Source organism: Electrophorus electricus, chromosome 7 (assembly GCF_041902795.1).
Source record: "Electrophorus electricus isolate QZ-2024a chromosome 7, ASM4190279v1, whole genome shotgun sequence".
In the NCBI taxonomy this organism is placed as follows: Eukaryota; Metazoa; Chordata; class Actinopteri; order Gymnotiformes; family Gymnotidae; genus Electrophorus; species Electrophorus electricus.
This window is the reverse complement of record NC_137503.1, coordinates 9694121-9713877: the sequence shown is the minus strand read 5'-3', so window position 1 is coordinate 9713877 and position 19757 is coordinate 9694121. Positions and strand designations below refer to the sequence as shown.

General features: G+C 38.4%; 1 protein-coding gene across 2 annotated transcripts in view; it reads right to left on the bottom strand.

The window, feature by feature from the left end:
- The window catches only part of LOC113569668 (metabotropic glutamate receptor 4-like), a 94306-nt gene that overhangs the window by 73173 nt on the left and 1376 nt on the right, over nucleotides 1-19757 (bottom strand). The window lies entirely within an intron of this gene.

Sequence of the window (19757 nt, the reverse complement as noted above, 5' to 3'; positions counted from 1 at the left end):
AGATTACTTCAGAAAACTTTACTGCCAACAATGACAGTCTCCCCAAAAGGATTCAATATGTGCTAAGTGCCAATGGAGGTCACACTAAATACAGACCTTGACCTGTTGAAGACATTTTGTTCTGAAAATTCTTTTTTTTCTAAATTTTGTGTACATTTTCCTTTATTTTCTAAATTGTATCTTAATAAAAAGACTGAGAAATAATTATGAATGGCCATTATACTAGGTGTAAAAGGTGTAATAAAGGTGTAATAAAGCCAGTAATGTTTGGATATATTAATATGCTCTTTAAATTATGATTTGCTTCTGTTGTTTGATAATTGTTCATTGTTCATTATTCCCTGCATTATATGTTCATTATTAGTTTGCATTATTCATCATAATCAATTTCAGGGTATGTTGCTTACCACATGCTTATTGTATTATTGAAAATCTTAGTTTGAACCAATTAGACAAAATATATTAGCCAATGTTAGTAGTATTTAACTTCAAAAAGATAGGAAATTAATTTGATTGTACAATACAATTGTTTCACATATCCTCATGTTGGATTGTTTGATGTTGTAAACTTCATTTAAAGACCATGAGGTATGAAATTGCTCCAGAAATGAATTAGTATTTGATTTCAGTTTAATCTTTTTATGATAAACCTCCGTAGAATGTCTTAAAGGAATGTTTTCCTTTGTCATTAAAGCAATGCTATGATTATGCAGATGACTATGTATGGATGGACCCCCCCCACCACCACCACCCATTTTGTTGCGCACCTGATAAAAGGAGATGTTGACAGTTTTAGTAAGGAGAAGAAAACAAAGGGATGGAGTTGACGAGGAAGGGAAGAGAGGCAGAAAAAGGAAGTTTTGTGGCTGAGTCTGTAGGATAGCCAACCTATGCGAGAAAAACTGTTTAATAATTGTTTTACGAAGCCAAGCTGATTAGCAAATTAAAAAGACGCGAGATTCATTTTATTTTCTCAGTTAATTTCCCATCTTTTGGCACATGTTCATTGCAATCCTTTCAAGAACAGTTTTCAGGACTCATAACACAAATGCTATGGACTCTCTGATTGATCCAACTTGGGAATCAAGTCAAGGATAGCCAGATCCATCAGCCCACATCTGAACCAGCAATGCAATAAGAAAGTGAAACCCTTGTTCTGTGCTGGCAGTTCTGACCTGGTTGAATGTCCTGATTGGGTACCCATTTACAGAGTTAATTACAGAGTACTGTCATTTCTCTGCATAATTAAAATTAGAGTTTACCTGCTAATCAGGGCGGGGCACCAGTTAAACTTACCAATTTTTGTTGGTTAAGTTGTTTAGGTGTTCTTAACTCTACATTGTTTTTCAATCAGCAAAACTGAAAGAATATTTAAAAATAACATTTAAAGCATAAAGATGTCCATTAAAAACTAACAATCTGGAATTATTTTACTGCCAAAAGGTGAAAGCACATATTTTACATCTAGTTTTGTAATATCCAACCAATGGGAATGTTGGGGAGGATCAGTAACAATTTAATTGATCCAACCCTTAGCTCATTCTGACTGGCTGGTGACTTTGGCAGTGTTATGTGTGGTGAGAGTCTAAGAGCAAAAACACAAAATGTTTTGTTAGCACAAAAGATAAATCTGAGTGAGCGAGCAGACTCAGAATATGAAAGAACAGCAAGTATGCTTAACAGCAAATGTCTGAGAACATGCAGGCAGTTTTTTAGCAGAGCAGGACAAATCCAAATGATAGCATGGTAAATTTGCCTGTGCATATATGTCTTTTGCATGAGAGCAAAGGAAATCCATAAATGTTTTGTGATATGTGTTCTTGCATTTAAAAGATGCGCTCACAACCTTTGCCGTTAATATAACACTGTATAATGCTTTCTTGCCAAACACATTATTGTGATAGTGGACAAAGACAACAGCAAATAAATGATGACCCAAGCATTCTATATGATTAAATATTAAAACTTATAAAAATATCTTAGAGCTAGATCTTTAGGAAAATACTGATTAGGCTGCTTAGGTAACTAATCCAAAAGGCAGCTCATTTACCATTTAAGTGTATGGAAGTCTGAAACCCAAGTGCTTTATAGGACTATCAGGCCATTTGAGTACTGCTTTTTATCTCTGAATGCCACAGTGTTATACACCAAAGAGAAAATGGGGACATGGTTCTTTGAGGAGACCCTTCAATGCTGGCCCACTTTTGCCCACTCATTTTTCATCTTCCTGCAGTTATTATAACTAGCATGCTTTTGAACCCTTTATAGACCCAACCATTGGGGACTAAAGCATATATCTTGTTATATGAGCAGAACAAGGAATTTACTTCATAGTGTGTACTCTGAAACAGTATGAAATAACCATTGCATTGTATTTCTGAATCTGCCCTGCAACCTGTTTCCCTCTTAGTAATTTCATGATAAGAAGTCTACTTGGAGCATAGTGCCAGTTCTAAAAGAGGGAAACATCAACATCTATTTAAACTTCAAAAGGAAGCTGTGAAGACTCCCTTCACCCAGCACTTTGGCACAACGTCTGACAAAAAAAAACAACAACATGCAAATGAGGTCTAAATGAGGTCTCTCTCCTGCTCTGTGCAACACTATTGAAGGAGCACAGGCCTCCACCTGCCCTCAGATGTGAGGGAGGATTTCAGCAATTCACACTGCCTTGCTGGGAGGCTCTGTGATCAGAGAAGGAGAAGTGAGGTGACACTGGGCACTCTGAGTCGCACGCACACAGCATCAAGCTGCTCATCTGTGAGCTCACTGCACCGTGATCATCAGGAACATCATTAGCAATGTAGACACAGAACACACGCTTGCACGTCATTCACATGAACACCTACAGACTGCCAGAGGCTTGAACTGCATTGCAGTTTCATATTTTCCCCCAAACAATGTATTAGCTCCAGGTAAGACAGCATATGAGATGTTTATGCATTATAAGATAAGGATTCCTCACACCTCTTTCTTACACCATTGTGTAAGTGTATTGACATACCAGTTCTCAGTTCTATAGTCAGGAGTTCACCCCACTGTAAAAGAGACAACAGGTGAAGTGCCCAGCATGTGGGCCTCATGCTCTGTCTTGCAGAAGTCCATACAATTGTGAATTATTGTATTACAGATATGTGTCCTGCTTTCTCTCACTATCCCGTCTAAAAATGCAAGAAAAAAAAATCACTTTATCAAGACAGCAGTTGAAAGGTGGAAACGACTCCCAGCAGGCATCATTCTGCTCCTCCTTAGACAACTCCTGGTTTAGATGTACAGGAAATGTGTGTTACACTCCACTCAGCAACCTAGGTTTATGGTTCCACACTTGTATCTGTTGCAAATCTTTCTTTTTAAAACCATTCTAAACAGTATTCACTTAATGCTAGCATTATGCTAAAGACCATAGTTTTTGGACAAAAACTACCATTATGCCCATTTTCCTCTTTGAATTTCAGTTTTGTTTGGCTCAGAAATTGCTGACCCTGAAATGAGTTGCACTAAAGACTAGATAAACAAAATGACATATCTGTTATTCATCTACACTGACCTTTACAGTTCTCTGGCTCTGTTTTCTTGACATTGGTATCCCATCAGTGCACTAAGGTAAAAATGTCTTGACATCTAGATCAATAAATATGTTTCATTACATGAGCTGTCTCTATTACATGGACATAAAGTACACTTGTAATGCATAAAGTTGTTCAATAATTACTTTAAAAAGAACAAATTGCTGCAAGGCACAGAGATATGGTTCTCATTAAGAAGAAAGGCATCTAATTAGGGAAATGTTGCAGGCTGTAAAAAAACACTCATCAGAGTTAAAATGATGATCTCAGTGAGAACAAAAACACTGTTAGGCTAACTTTTCCTTAACAGTCTCATGTTACAAAATACCTTCTAGTTTGTTATGAATAATGATTAAACTAATTAAACTATGCAGTAACAACAACCTGTTAATAAATAATATATATTTTTCTTTTTTCATTATGACAGGGTATTCTGCTGTTAGGTACAATTTAGAGGATTAAATGTACATGTCATTTGATAAATTGTTATACATTTATCATTTATCATTTTGTTTATGGATAAAATAACATATAAATAATATTAGAGGGCATTGCCTGTGTTCATGAACAAAACGTTTTGTATTGTTCATGAACACAAATGTTTTGTACTCAGCAGTAACAATGGTAATCTATCTGGCTTGGGGGGAAAAAGTGATGTGGTATTAGTCTTTTTGTGGTGACATGATGACTATCAACCCAGTAAAACACTAGTAAGATTTCTCTCAAAAAAATACAACTTGCATACATATTCTCCATACCAGAGAACTTTTCCAACTATTTCCAGCTAACCCAGTAGCTTTATGTAATAACTGCTATTCTCTCAACTGGGTCACACTGCTGACAGAGAGCTGTGGTGTTCTCAGGTGTTGAAGTGAATTTACACTTCATGCTAGAAAGCTCCTTAGACAAAAAAAAAAAAAAAAAAAGAATCATGACAAATACCCTGATTCCTCCATCATCTGCTAATAAGCTGCTTCCTTAAAAAAAAAAAAAAGCACATCACCGCAGTTTCAGTTTCTCATTTAAACCTCAGACGTGTGGACAGCAAGGAGAAAGAAGGGAAATCCCTGGCCCAGTTTCATATAGGCTGCTCTGCTGCAGAGATAAGAATCTCTGCAGGCCTGAAGGGGAAGGATGGTCTACACATGGGAGAGGAGGCAGTGGCTGACAGGTGTGGGGAGAGGAGATCTCCTTGGTTCTTCCCTCTTCGTTGCTGAATCCAACCTCATCTTCTCTCTGGCTCCTTGCCCCTGCTTCTGACAGGAATCATGTTGTATGGTACATGTGCTTCAGAAATGCACCAGTGGAGTGTCCAGAACACTGTTTCACTATGAAAAGGGCATTCAATACATTCAGCAGACCTAAGGAGCTCAGAAAGAGCAGTTCAGACTAGAAGAATACTGCAGTATAAAATGAATGACCAAACATAATAGCACTACTGGTGTGGTTCCCATTATGGCCTGTCATTATATCATTAAGGCCTGTCATTGTAAATGGCAGCAACTTGAGAATTACATCTAAGGAGCTAGTGGTGTGCATATTAAACCAATTCAAGAGGTCAGATGGGAGCAAGCACTTCACACTTTCTGTGGCTGTGCTGCAAGGCTTTTCCAGAAGAATCATTAAGATATAGCATCAAAAGGAACCTAGGTGCACTGAAAATTACCCATTGGATATGTCACCAACTATAACTGACTGAAGACACTTTTGTTTGTGATGAGAATTAGTCAGTGCACTTGTTAAAAGGGGGCAGGTGATCACAAGCCCACTACTCTTATCGACTCCTCATTAATGACTTAAACACAAGGAGCTTAGCTAATGATCCAAGGTACAGTGATGAAAAGAGAGTCTGGCTTCATCCCAAAATGAATCCAGGTTCATTAGTGAAAGTGATTGAATATATTCATCTCTTCCACCCAGGGAGAGTGAACAATGTTATTATGCATAAGGAATATTACTGGTTAATGGCATAGATTAAATGGTAACACTATGGTTATTCTGTCACTATTTTGCCAATTCAATGATGAGAATCAGAATCATAGTCTCTTAAAACCTCATGCTGCCTTGCTTCAGTGAAATGACTGCCATCATAGGACCAGGATCCATGCAGTAACTCCAGTTCTGTTTTTTTTTTTCCTTTTTGCTGAATGTGCAGTGCATCAAGCCTCTTTGCTGTTAGCAAATGCTTCTTTGAGTCGGTGCTGCCTACTACCCTGGGTTCCTTCAAAAGAATCTGCGATAATTTCACACTTCAGGAGCCATAAATGTTCCCATGTCTATGCTTTTGTGTCTGGGCCATCAGACTTATCATATTTTGATGAGTTGCTATACCAAGACCAATTGGTGCCTGATGAGCATGCCGCATCCCTTATCTGAGTGGTCGTTCAAAATTTAAGCCATCCAACCAATAGTGATAGCAGCTGTCACCATCCCCCACATTGATTTATCTATAGACAAGCTTCCAGCACATGTCAGAATTACAGAATAGCTTAGCAAAGCTTTGCAGATGTAACATGGCTAAACCAGTTTCACTGTGACTGTCACCACTCTGCCTGGAGTATTTCCCTGTGTGGAGCTGGACTTCATCCCATGCAGAGCAACAGTATGGCCTGATGCCTGCTGATATATCAACTCCGGAGGTTGCTTCAGAGAGGAGAGTATTAAAGGAAGGTGGGTGTAAAGGACTAGAGGTAATCTACTTCCACAGTTGAGGCTCTTCTATAACCCATTCATGAATCAGTACTTCTCCTGCATTAGTTTGTGGATTCAAGGTGGTCAAGGTGAGACAAATGCATAGATAGTGGTTCTTTACTGTTGAGAAGTAATATCAAGGACAGCAGGCCTTTGGTCTTCTTCACATTGAGCTGGTTTTCTCCATCGATTTACAAAAAATAGATTGTTAGAAGATTGAAGGCAGTAGATTTGAAATATAATGAAACCACAAGAGTCAGTATATTTTTCAGTATAGTCTTTGTCCAGGTTCTGCTTATAAGATTTCTACAGTAACATAAAGTTCTATGTCATTGTAGATTTGATTGCCTTAATCAGCCCTCTGCCTCTCAATACCACTCTCAAGCCCTTCTTTGAGATTCTTGCTCTTATCATAATAATGAGGATGGCCATCTTTTGGACCTTGATTTTGACATCCTTATTTATCCTCTCTCTTTTTCTCTCTCTCTTTCTCTCTCTCTCTCTCTTTCTCTCTATTACTGTCTCTTCTTTTTCATCTTTTGAATTGTTTATATTTCCAGTGTATGGATTCAAATGTTACCTATTTGAAACATTGAAAAATTTGATTTGTTTCATATGAATACCTGTGGATAGAAACATTTATTCTGCTTAGAAGTGTTCTCTCCTTCTCTCTGAGTATCTCTCTGTCTTGCTCGCTCTTATTCTCTTTCTTTCTGTCTTTCTCACCACCCTACTCACTACTGTCTCTCATTAGCCTTTACCTTATGCACTCATTATTTTCTCTATTAGATGTCACAGTTTTCCACTTTATAAGTCACTAATTAAAATAAATTCAGAACTCCCTCTGGGGTTTATATCCCTGGAAAAACCCACACAGATTTGTATATTATGTCTAATAAAGGTCTTAATCAGTGGACTCAATTGGTGTATAAACCCATTTGGTCCAATTTAACATCTGGAGTTGGGAGTGTCAGCCTCAGTGGAAATGTCTTTGTGTGTGGACCAACCTGCTGTGTGCTCATGCACTCCCATCTCCGGCTCTCATAAGCTTTCAGTGAAGAGAAGAGATTTGCTGTTTTTCATACCCTATTGCGAACAGAGAAATTTTACGACATGTAATTTTGAGTGCATCCCTTATACTGCACATTACCATATATTGGTTATGTATCATAGCCATACATTCTGGCTCCAAACACTGAGCCATTTCCAAATCACCTACATTTTATGAGATACATTATATGTTGTCAGGTCTTCTGATCTGTTGAATGCATAATTAATTTTTTTACATGAGCTACTACCACATCAAGATTTCTAAATTGCTGGGTAGGCCTATATTGTAGGATGGTGGATCACAATGTAAGTCTCTGGTCCCAGGTTGTCATGGAGATGGGTATGAATGGTTGGATTTTCAGAATTTGATGAAGGCTTATCACAACCAGTGCATGGGTGGATTGTTGCTCCATGCATAAATATTTACAAAGAATATGGTTTAAGTGCCTTAGTCGCTTCAAGTCTTCAAATGTTTCTATGCTATATATTTCATTTACACAATTTATTATATCTCTCCTGCCGAAAAGAGCTAGTATTCCGTGTGTTTAAACTGAAAAGCACTCCCTAATGCACAGGCTTTCAATTGTTCTTTTTTATTACTGACATAAGTAAAATGAGAGCAGGAATGAACGTACAGTGCATCTACCTCAACTATGATATGGATCAATGATTTATGTTGGAGGGACTGACATTCAAAAATCATACAACATCCATTTTGTTTCCTCTTTAAATAGGACATGACTGGTTCTCTGAAACATGAGAAACATACAAAAACTGTATGAAAAAGCCATGCATGGCTTGATTTTAGAACGTAATTGTACATAGAATGAACCTGGAGGATATTTCTTGCAGGATATTTCAGTGATGTCAGCATAGTATTAAAAAGCTAGTTGCTGGCATGGCAAGATAACCATGAGATGCATAATATTTTTTTGCCTGTCTGGTAGATTTCCCATGTTAGTTCAAAGCTGGAAATGTTCAGAGATCCTTGAGAGAATGAAATAAGTGAAAAAACAGATTAAGTGGTGCCATTGTTTTGACCGCATACAAGTCTAGAAAAGGTAGAACAGTTTCAAGCCTCTCTATTAATAGCTAGCTCTGTTAGGCAGTAGGTAATCCTTTATGTTACATCATGTTATATCTTCATTACATTCAGACACCCCCATGTGAACAATGGTGCAATGCCATAGAGTAGCAGGAATAATAGAGCTGCAATCATGCAGGTGTTGGGTGTACCTTGCTGGACTCCAGTCATTTATCATTGTTGTTAATAATGCAAGCCACCAAGCCAATGTAGTCACTAACACCTCACATAAACATGCCACAAAAACAATGTAGTCAAAACAACTCCTATAAACAAGTCACTAAACCAGTGTAGTCACCAACACCTCCAATAAACGAGTCATTAAAACCAGTGTAGGTAATAACACCTCCAATAAATGAGTCACTAAACCAGTGTAGCCACTAACACCTCCAATAAACAAGTCACTAAAACCAGTGTAGTGAAAACAACTCCTATAAACAAGTCACTAAACCAGTATAGTCACCAACACCTCCAATAAACAAGTCACTAAAACCAGTGTAGTCACTAATACCCTGCAAAAAGAAGCTACTAAACCACTCGAATAACTAAGACCTTGCACTATCAAGATACTGTGATACTACAGGTTTTACTGTTGAGCTCGTTTATTTGAACTTTCTATATTTCTCAATTTGTAGAAATATTCATAATATTCTGAAATATATATATTAAAAATACATTAAGTATTTTTTACTAACATTACAACCTATTTAGGCTATATAACTAACTTTAATATGGATACATTATAGAAGTGATTTCCAGCCCTCATTAAAAGAGGCTCTCTCAAAAATGAAGTTAAGCTCAATTGTAAAGGAATGTCAGAGATTCTGGATTGCATGCTTGTATCACTCACTCATTCTCCCGTTGCTAGGGGTATACTGAATTTCTTCATGACACACCCACAAAAAATATATTAATTAGGGATTTTGGCTGGAATGCTCCATCTATATAAAAAGTGCTACACAAAGCAAGGCATATTCTGCATCTCAGAATCATGAAGGCAATGACAAATAAAGTTGAGACATATTTGCATATATATAGATTGGACTGACTGAAAATTGGTGTGCTTTTATAGTCATCTAAGAGTGCTATTAGATTGGTCAGTGAAAGTCTGCCCCAAAGACCATTTGTGTGTAAACACATAGGTTTATAAGAATGCTCGAAGTCTGTTTACATGACCAATGACTTCAGAAGGAAAAATAACAGAAGGCTCTGTTTTCACATTGGCTGTCTGGAGTCAAAAGCTGGAACATGTAATGCCACTGATCTCTGTGTGTGCCAGTCATGTTTGCACTGACTTTTTCTAAGCTACTTATTACACAACTATCATTCAGTGTCAATCCTTTTGAAATGCTGAATACAGTAAATGACAAAGGTGCAAACGTGTGCAATGCTCAAATGTGCAGCAAACTCGATGAATGCAGTGACGGACGTCATGTTTAATCGTTGCATTCTTGCAGAAAACAATGTGCCTGCATGTCAAACTGTCCTTTGCTCTGGCAAGCAGGCCTGCCAGCCATTTTAATCCCCATATTGATCTCCTAAACTCTCTGATGCCTGGCACAGAGTAAGGCCCCAGAGTTGAGCTGAGCTGTGAGAGTCGTGCTTCCCAACGTCATAACCTCATCTAGAGGAAGGGCACTGAGATGAGAGAGTGCTTTTACACTGCAAAGGCTAGGCTGTCAGGGCATGTTTGGATGAACCGCTGTGCCTAACGGAGCTATTCAAATGTCCACCATCAAAGACTGATTTAAGAACCACATTCTAGATCACTCTGGTAGTCAAGTGACAGTCCATTAAGATGTGCACTGGTATTTAAAAATGAATGGAAGAAACAAAGAAACAACGCTGTTTTGTGAGTTTAAAATGCCACTTCAGATGATACAATAAGATCCTGAAATCTGCTCAAATACATGAACAAGTGTCAATGTCTGGATTATTCTGCGGCAGAATACCACCTAAATTAATCTCTACAGATGAATAAAATATACATTATTTTTACCATGACCTGTACAAACACATATATATCTGTCCATCATGGTCCCAGTCAAACAGTCTCACCAACTTCTCTCTCCTCTCCACCTAGTGAATTTATGACTCAAGCATCACGTCACATCATCTTATGGGCCTCAGATGATCTGTCTGTCATCATAGCCGCCTGCACGTGTAGAGCACTCTTTGAGCTACCCGAAGATGCTAAAGGTCAGTGGGTCTGAGCCACACACCCCCACAATGGCCATGCCCCTCTCGACTAGCTCCCCTGATTGACGAGCACCACGCGCCGCACGGTGGGAGTTACTGTGACTCCAGCTGATGGACTGATACATGGGTGACTGCCGCAGGGCTGAGTGCGGGAGTACTCAGTCAGAGGCTCATTAATGGCCCTTTTTAAAAGGCCACATGAAGGCAGGGAAGGGAAGGTGGCTGCTGGAAGCTGCTGGAAAAATGCTGACCAAGCAGACCGGGGACAATGGGAACACAGTCGGCTTCTTGGAAAGCCACCACTGCCCAACCAAACCAGAGGAGCTGAATGTAAGAGCAATCTCCCAAAGTCTTTAGTGTAATCAGTGACGTTTACAAATAATCAATCATTTACCATGAACAAATCCTAATGTAATTATTCTCTCAGGGGGAACAATGCCCTGTTCAGTCAACGTCTGTATTATACTGTCCTTTTTTAACTAACAGCAACTCGGATGGGAGAGTTTTTGAAGATATTGTTAGTGAATCATATTTCTGTGGCTGACACCTGCTTAGCTGACTGGCCAGGACTTAGTAAATCTGTAGGTTAGAGCCGGAATGGTTTATCCACTGGGTGTCTTCTGTTCCTATAATGGTTCCTTGCAGCTGTTATGGATTTAATTTTAAGTAGGTGGAAAAAAAGTTTCCATACCTCATTTCTGTCTTATGTATTCCCACAGCAGTACCGCATATGCAACCATATAGGTAACTTATTGACTATGAGAGTAACATTGTTGCTACTTGCTTGCCCATCAATCTTTAAACAACCCCAACAACATCGGGTCCATATTGTGGTGTTAAATGTGACAAACTATATGTCATAAGATGCAAGCTCACAGCATTCATCTAGCGATATGCGTATGGTCTTGCTGTCATCACAAATGTTCACTGCAAGTTCTGAGCACTGACTTCTACAATATATTCCTCAGGACCACAAGAAGAGGAATGAACTCTTGCAAGTTTTCCCACTACTGAATTTGCATTCCAAGGAATATAATTTTCAGAATAATTTTATTCAGATGCAGCGTGCCTCTTTACAGAACATTTATGCACAGTCACACAGGCTGAATTGTTTTACTGCAACCAAAAGCCACTAACAAGTGTTAATTTTTTTCCATGTGACTGAATGAAAAATGCAGTACATCATTTTGGTGGTCAGATAAAAATGTGTCACTTTATCTCCATTGGAAGAACTGATTATGAGATATCGGTTAATGTTATTTGAAGGTATTGCATTGCCCTTACTTTGCACTTACTCAATAAGCATTAGTTAATTTCAAATACATGCTAGCAAGAGAGCTTTGCTCCATATCATAGAGCTCTATACTGATATGATATGCTAGGTCCTGAATGTTGCCATTTCAGATAATTCAAGAGATGTTGAGAGTGTGTGTCCCTGTGAGTTCACTGGTGTTTAGCTGGCCTTTCTTATCAACACCCTCTTTGTGTAGAAAGATGTACACTCAGTTTGCTTAAGAAAACATATAATTTAGTGTGGGCCAAAGCATGATATGATATCACATCTGACAATACATTATTATGTAATGTTAGAAAAGAGAATGCATAAAACAGTAGTAGAGGAACTTTGCACAAAGGGGTTTGATACATTAATCACTACTTTTTTATGCACAGAACTAAAACGGTTGATTTCCATATAAGAAATCAAGCTTTCTTTAATGAACATGGATTTACTTATGTCTATTTACTCATTGTCTTTTGCTGTTCACATAGTGCAACAAGTAGTGCTGAACATATATGTGATGAATGTAGTGGCATTACTCAAAACAGGAGGCTCAGTGCCCAGGGCCATTTTAAGGTCTTTCTGAAGGAAATCTCAGTGACTTTGCATGCATGAGCGCACAAGCTGAAATCACCAGCAAGCCGCTGGCATTCATGGTGTGGAGTAGACTGGGAAAAGGCATTTTATTTCCCCTAGTCCAAGATGGTGTTTTTCATTAATCTCAATGTTGAACCTTTTCCCACAAGACATGATAGCATTCCTCCACAGGGTACACAGTGACACCCATATAGTCCAGACAAGAGTCACAAACACACAAGCACTTTTAAACTCTGTGTGTGTGTGTGTGTGTGTGTGTGTGTGTGTGTGTGTGTGTGTGTGTGTGTGTGTGCGTGCACATGCCTGTGTGCACGTATGTCTGTGTGTGCCATTTAACCATTGCTATTGTCAAATAATCTATAGACAGCAGCACTGCAAAAAAAGACAAAAGCCAGGGTAGAAATAAACAGTAAATAGATCACGTTAAGCACTGTGTATCAAGTTCATAATGCTAAAAGGAATATTTCAAAATGAAGAAATCATTGCCCAACTAGATGGTCTCATATTCAGGCTTAAGCTGATTATCTGACCAATCAGTAATGTTTGAGACTTTAGGCTTGTGGTTAGAACAACTACACGTGAAACTGATCACACACTGTGCTCAAGCCAGCCACCTGTAGAGCATGTTAAAGGTGTGAGAGAGCACCTCCACCTACAAATCCATGGCTGCTCAGCCGTGACGTAGCAGACTGAAAAAAAAAGATCAGAGAGGAGGGCCTGGAGCTCCTGCTGAGGCAACCATCCAAAAGGGAGAGAGCAAAGTGGCACACAGCTGTGAGGCTGCATGTAAGAACCCCCTGCCAGATACAATAGAACCACTATGCTGTTTCAGAGTGAGAATATGATGTATCATCAATCATGATACTGCTCCAGTGCTGAGTTATCGCCCCTGGAAATAGGGTTAAGAGTAAACTCATCAAGTCTGCAATCGGTCACCTCGTTCTAAGATGTCAGCCAGCCTGTTCCTTAACTCAGGCACACTCTTGATGAGGGTCTGAGTGGACCAGCTTCTGATGTATTTCACTCACCTTTGATTTTTTAAGGGTTTCACTGGTACAAAGGTAGATTGTTTGCAGTAAAATAGTCTCAAACTACATATTAGTCTCAAACTACATATTACTTTCTGTGAAATAGTTCATACTCAAAGCCCCACTGTGTGATGGTTGATGTTTGCTTTTCGTTAAAGACAATGTCTTTTAACTAACTCAACGAGCTCAAAGTAACTGTTTACCTCACCATAAGCAAATGAAGTTACTTCGCCATGAGCAATATTGAAATTATTTTTGGAGCTTTAGGGTATCTTTTTTCAGGATACGGACAGGAATCATACTATAAAAGCAAGACAATCTTTTAACAAAATATTCAATGTTTTAACAAAAATTATGCAAATTAAAGCAGGCTTAAAAACTTCACATTATACAATTAAGGCATCTGTTAAATCCAAAACTCTGAAACCTTTTCATGTCACCCTGAAATTATATGATAAAAACACAATTGTTAAGACTGGTGTACTGGTAATGGATCAGTTGTGGAATCAAATCCCACAAATGAGATCAGTAAATAGCCTTGCCTTAAAAAGGACAGCTAGTGTTGCCCCTCATCTTAAATCTCCATTTAAATATGACTGTTCAGTTGGCTATGCAATTGTTTAAGGTGAAACATTTTTAACAAGTACTTTTATTTTTCATCTAAAGCTATGACTAAAAATGGCAAGGCCCAATACATGCAGACCTCCTCCAGCTTTATAGCTAATTAAGCAGTAGGGTGAGTGTGCTGTTATTTTAAGTTACAGTGAAAGTGTATGACCATGTATTTCCAAGTAAAGAAGCCACCCAGTTGTGATTATGCTGGTTGGAGTAAGCAGTTCCCTTTAGGTTTCCCTCCATCTATTCTACATATGTCAGACCAAAATTAATTTAAAAACATACTAAAATTAAATTGTAACATACTGCAACTACAATCAAATTGTAGGTCACATTTATTTCATATTATTATAAGCAATATAAAAATAATATGAAAAGTCCAGAAAAGTGTGCAGTTTATAGCAAACCAAAGATCAGATCCAAAGATAACTTTACAAGCCTAAGGGAGGTTCATGACACTGACATGCTGGAAAGCTAAGGAAAAATCTCCTGTAGAAAAGTCTTATGGACAAAAAAGATTGTTGAATTTTTTAGATTATGACACCAACTAAGAACTTTGAGAAAGCTCTAAATGTCAGGATTCAGTCAAAGTTTTGAAGAACACTTCATGAGATCAGATATGTAATTATTCAACTAATAATCACACTATATCGCAAGCAGATCCCAGCCATACACTGGGAAGAGGTTGACAGGGCCATTATTAATATCTCTACAGGCTTGTCTCTGTTACAGAGCTATCAGTCAATTAGCATGTTTCCTGATACATCTATAGTTAAGGAGCTCTCTGAGATGCTCTTACTGGGTTGCTGTCTCTGCATTATTAATTGGGAAGCTCAAAGTAAATAATTACATCTTATTATCAAATCCTGAGAATATTTAATAGAGTCTCTCTCTCTCTCTCTCTCTCTCTCTCTCTCTCTCTCTCTCTCTCTCTGCAAGCCCCTTTGTTTTTGCCAGAGCTGTTTGCATGGTGGGACTCCACTCCCACCTGCAGAGTGCTACATGGTGAAATCAGAAGCAGTAAGAGTGGAAAAACTGCCACCATTAGTATGTAGCCTTATTTGCTACGACTTTGGTCAGATTTTCATTCGAGGGCTGCAATTGCATTTCATTCTGTCCAAGCCCATTCTCTTCCATTATGTGGTCAATTCAAGGGATCACCTCTGTCACTGTTATCAAAGGATCTAAGGGAAAACCCTAAAACTCTGTCAACCAAAAGTCATCATCAGCCTGGACAAATCATGGTCCTCTCTCATGAGTTAAATGATTTTTCATTTAGAAACAGTGCATGGGAAGTTTAGTTCTATAAAATGAAAGGCAGCTGACAAGTCACTTGTTGGCTTCCTCATTTGCAGTTATAGCTTCTAAATGATCATTTTAAATTCATGCTGGCTCTAGCGTTATTTCAGAACACGGCTTGTTTGCCGTCTGTTACATTTGACAAATACAGATATTTGTCCTTAGATTTTGACATCCAAACAGGTGGATTTGTTTGGGTTTGCTTGTTCTTTTGCAGCATGGCTTTGCACAGAGCTCAGTGCTGTAATTTATTGTGTGCACACAGTCCTGCTTTCCAGTGCCACTTTTACGCATGAAATATTTAATTCAATGTGCTGCTGGTGGATGGAGGGTGTGATCTGATGGACCTTTTGGCATTAGGAAGCTGGTTTCAGGTGTAGGTTGAGAGGATTGTCTATGTGTGAGCATGATGCCTATATCATCACTCTTTTCCTGCTGTCTTTCTCAGTATTAAAAGCTGGTGCTCACACCATCCAAAAAATCTATCAACCACTCCATAACATGACAATACAATGGCTTTTAACTGGTTTAAGACTGTCAGAATGAATGGTTGTGGCTCAGGAATTGATTTGTATGCCTTAATTCATATGCTCACCAAAGGACAGAATGTCTATATATTTCAGAACTATTTTTTTTTTTTAAACAGGAAACTTACCCCCAAAAGCACTAGTTATCCATGTTGTGTAGTGTGTCCTCCATCGTCAAGTGTCCATTAAGACACAGCTATACGGAACCGTTCCTTTTATCTTATTGCTAATCACCAGTGTGGTGGCTACATGGTCACATACAGGAGTTCAGAACCGCAGTTCTCCTCTGAGTATGATGAAGCATTCACTCATGCAGTGCAGCTAGCAGATCAGGAATCATGCACATGAGAGGATGTGTCCACGGCAACAATGGCACTGATGCACATCAGCTGAAAACCATACTAGGTCAGAAACTAAAATTACACTTGGAGAACAATGGTCCAAATATGAATATAGTGTTGTTCAAACAACTCTTTCACACTTTGCTTTTGTTAGATATCAGCATTTTGTGCTTTTTTTCATCTTTTAAGGTGTTACTTTCATCCAACGAGCCTTAGTGGTGCTGCAATATCTTCACAAGAGATCAGGTTTGTTAGCTGGAGTAAGTGACATGTGGGACTCTTTACCACTTTTTTTTCCATGCACTGCCAGCTCACTCTTGGGCCATGCAACTCGCAATTTGCTGCTGCAGCTTTCCTAAAATATTCTTCTGCTTGTCAAGCATGTTCTAAATCAAATGCACAGCACAATGGAGCAAAATCCTATTTGTGAGAGAAGGGCTTAAGACATACTTGCAAAGTCCCTGTCTTGCATTCTGAAGATAAAACAGAAGCAGTCTTAATGGGCAGGCTGAAGTCTAACGGGTTCAGGCCCATGAACCATCATATCCTTGAGACCTCAGCAGCACCTCAAAATAAGACAATGCATAACGCACATCAGTCTGCCAAGGCTTCCATTCCATACCAACCATTTGGTCTCCAGAGGCAGTCTACAGTCTTTACACCAACTGCCCAAAATCATTAACTGTATAGCTACTTAAATATTGGAGCCATATATTTGTGTTTATGTATGGATTAGAAAGCAGACATGTGCTGTTGGATTGTAGGTCTTCTACCAGCTCCCGCCTGAGGGCCATGCCATCTCCAGCATGTCAGTGTTTCTTTAGCCCAGAATTTACTCCAGCTGTACTTTAGTCCATATTTCGATGTAGCTGAACAGATAAGACTGCTCAGTATTCAGTAGATGATTTAATCCAATATAAATGTGTAAGTCAAAGAAATGAAGGAATTTACAGCTTCCCAATATTTAGTACCCCAAGAACAGCACCAAGTAGGGTGGAAATGTTTTACACAAGCAGGTTACAACTAATATTGCTGGACCAAACAGTGCAAGATATGGACTACAAAGCTGCTGGTATAATCTCACTTTAGGGTTTATGACCCTCCTGCCTTATTTATGTACTTGCTCCCTACTGATACTTTGACTAATATTTTAATTCAGTTTCTGGCTGTATTTGTTGAGTTTGGGGTAGTAGTATTCAGCCAGAGCCTGGTGTAATATTGTGTGTGTGTGTGTGTGTGTGTGTGTGTGTGTGATGTGTATAAAGAGATAAAAAGAGAGAGAGTATGTGAGAGAGGGAGAGAAAGGGTGAGCATTTGTGCACATGGGCACTGTGAAGAGTGGGGTGTAGACTGTTCATGGGGATAACGTCAAAGCAGCATTGTCTGAGGTAATCAGTGCTACCAAAAAATCACTTAAGAGGAAAAAAAAACCACATCTTAAAATCTGCACACTAAGATCTTCATTTACTGCTATGTCACATTCTGTTACAATGACAAAAGGCAAATGATTAATATTCAGTATTTATTGCATGGAGATAAATTAATTTTATGAGTTTAATACCAATAACATATGTTTGTGCTTTAGTTTAGCAAGCAAGTGTGAAAAATGGACTTGGAGTGTAAAGAAAAGGAGCTAGACAGAAAGGCTCACGCGCTGACGGATGAGTCACAAGATCATGCGAATCGCAGCAGGCTGCAGAACTGCTTAAAATATGAGTGTCATGAAGTCTATGGAAATGGTACAAAATTAGTTTTGCTTGTCTTTTGTAACTTTTTAGACTCAAGTCCAATTGCATACACAGACATACTTTTGGAAGATGGACGCGTTCTTTTTGACCAAAGATGTCCCATTAAAAACACACAAACACACACACATATAAACACACCAATTCTTTATGCATATTATAGTTGATCTGTGAATAGATGCTCATAGAGGTGTGGACTATGATGATAAAAACCAGTTTGTAAGCAATAGGTCAGTAAGTGCTCACAACAAGATAACAGTTATTAAGACCAGGAATGCTAACATGGTTAAAGATTCAATGATCTTAATGTAAATCTAATGATTGTGATATATTTAATGTATTTATTGTATTTATTTAATGTGTTTAATGATGGTAATGTAAAGTAAAACAGTTCCAGAAGGAGCTAGCCTAAGTACATCATTAGTGACAAAGCTGATGAGTGTAGGACTTGGAGCTTGACAACATTCTGATGAAGCCTTGTCTTTTTTTCTACCAATATGAAAGGCATTGGCAGGATAACACTGTAAGACCTCATACCATAATTTCCTTCACTGTCCTAAGTTTGCTTTTATGCTTAGTCAGCAAGGTGAGATACCAAACCCCAATATAGGAAAAGTTTTCTCTTGTGGCTGAGGTGTTTGATCTCTTAGAAAAGTGCTCATATGACAGCAGAGATAGTGGCTTTCAGACATACTTATAGGTTGCATAAGACACAAAATTGATCTTGTCATTTTGCCCATGACAAAACTCTTGCCTGCCAGTACTTGGCCATTCATAGTGCTTATATCTTTGCTGGGGCTATGCTAGAAGTAAATATTTTCTTCTCAAATGCAGATGCTGCATCAGCTTTGCCAAGCAATTTCAACTCTATGACAGGTGCCAAATTTTCCATTCAGTAATCCTGACATACAGTTTATATACACTGTCAAGTGTTAGATGATCAATTTAATTTCATTAGATTTATTCCCTCTCTTAATTGTATTGGCTGCATGGCATTCAATCTCATCATCATTAACTCACTTAAGAGGTAAAAGAACTCTCTGCTCCCATCAGAGCAGAGCAAAACCCACCCCCAGTAATCCAGTGCAGACTTTCATATATCAAATAAGGTTTGATCCTCATGTGGGGCCTTTGGACATTTGATTGAGTAGTAAAGTGCGGAATGCTTTTTATCATCTGGCTGCTGTTGAGTTGATGGAGCAGAGTACCCATACTCAGTAATAAGAAATGCTAAACGTGTAGCTGTCACATGCTTTAAGTATACTGAGTAGACCCCTGTTCACCCACGCAGTTAACTTGAAGGCAGTGTATCTAAATTGTACATATTATATAAAAAAAATTGTTACATTGCATGCATGTGAAATATGTGATCTATAATTTGCTTATATATAAAGAAGATGAAACATGAGTCATTTAATTTGCTTCTGCCATCTGTTTCATTCTGTCCTATCATAAGCAACACTCCTACCTAACATAATGTGATAAAGAGGAGAGATATCATCAAGTAATTGTGTTTAAGCAAAGTAGATGTTCAGAGAAACACTATTGTAAATAAACAGTTTTTGTTTTTGTTTTTTTGGTTTTTTTTTTACCCATCCCAGGGAACAATTTAGTCTGGGACTGAATATCTATGCTTATTGGGGTCCAAATACATAGTGTTTGGAACCCTATTGTAATCACATTTCTTTCTGAACGAAAATGTTTATTGGTAGCTCACTTTAACTGTTGTCCAACAT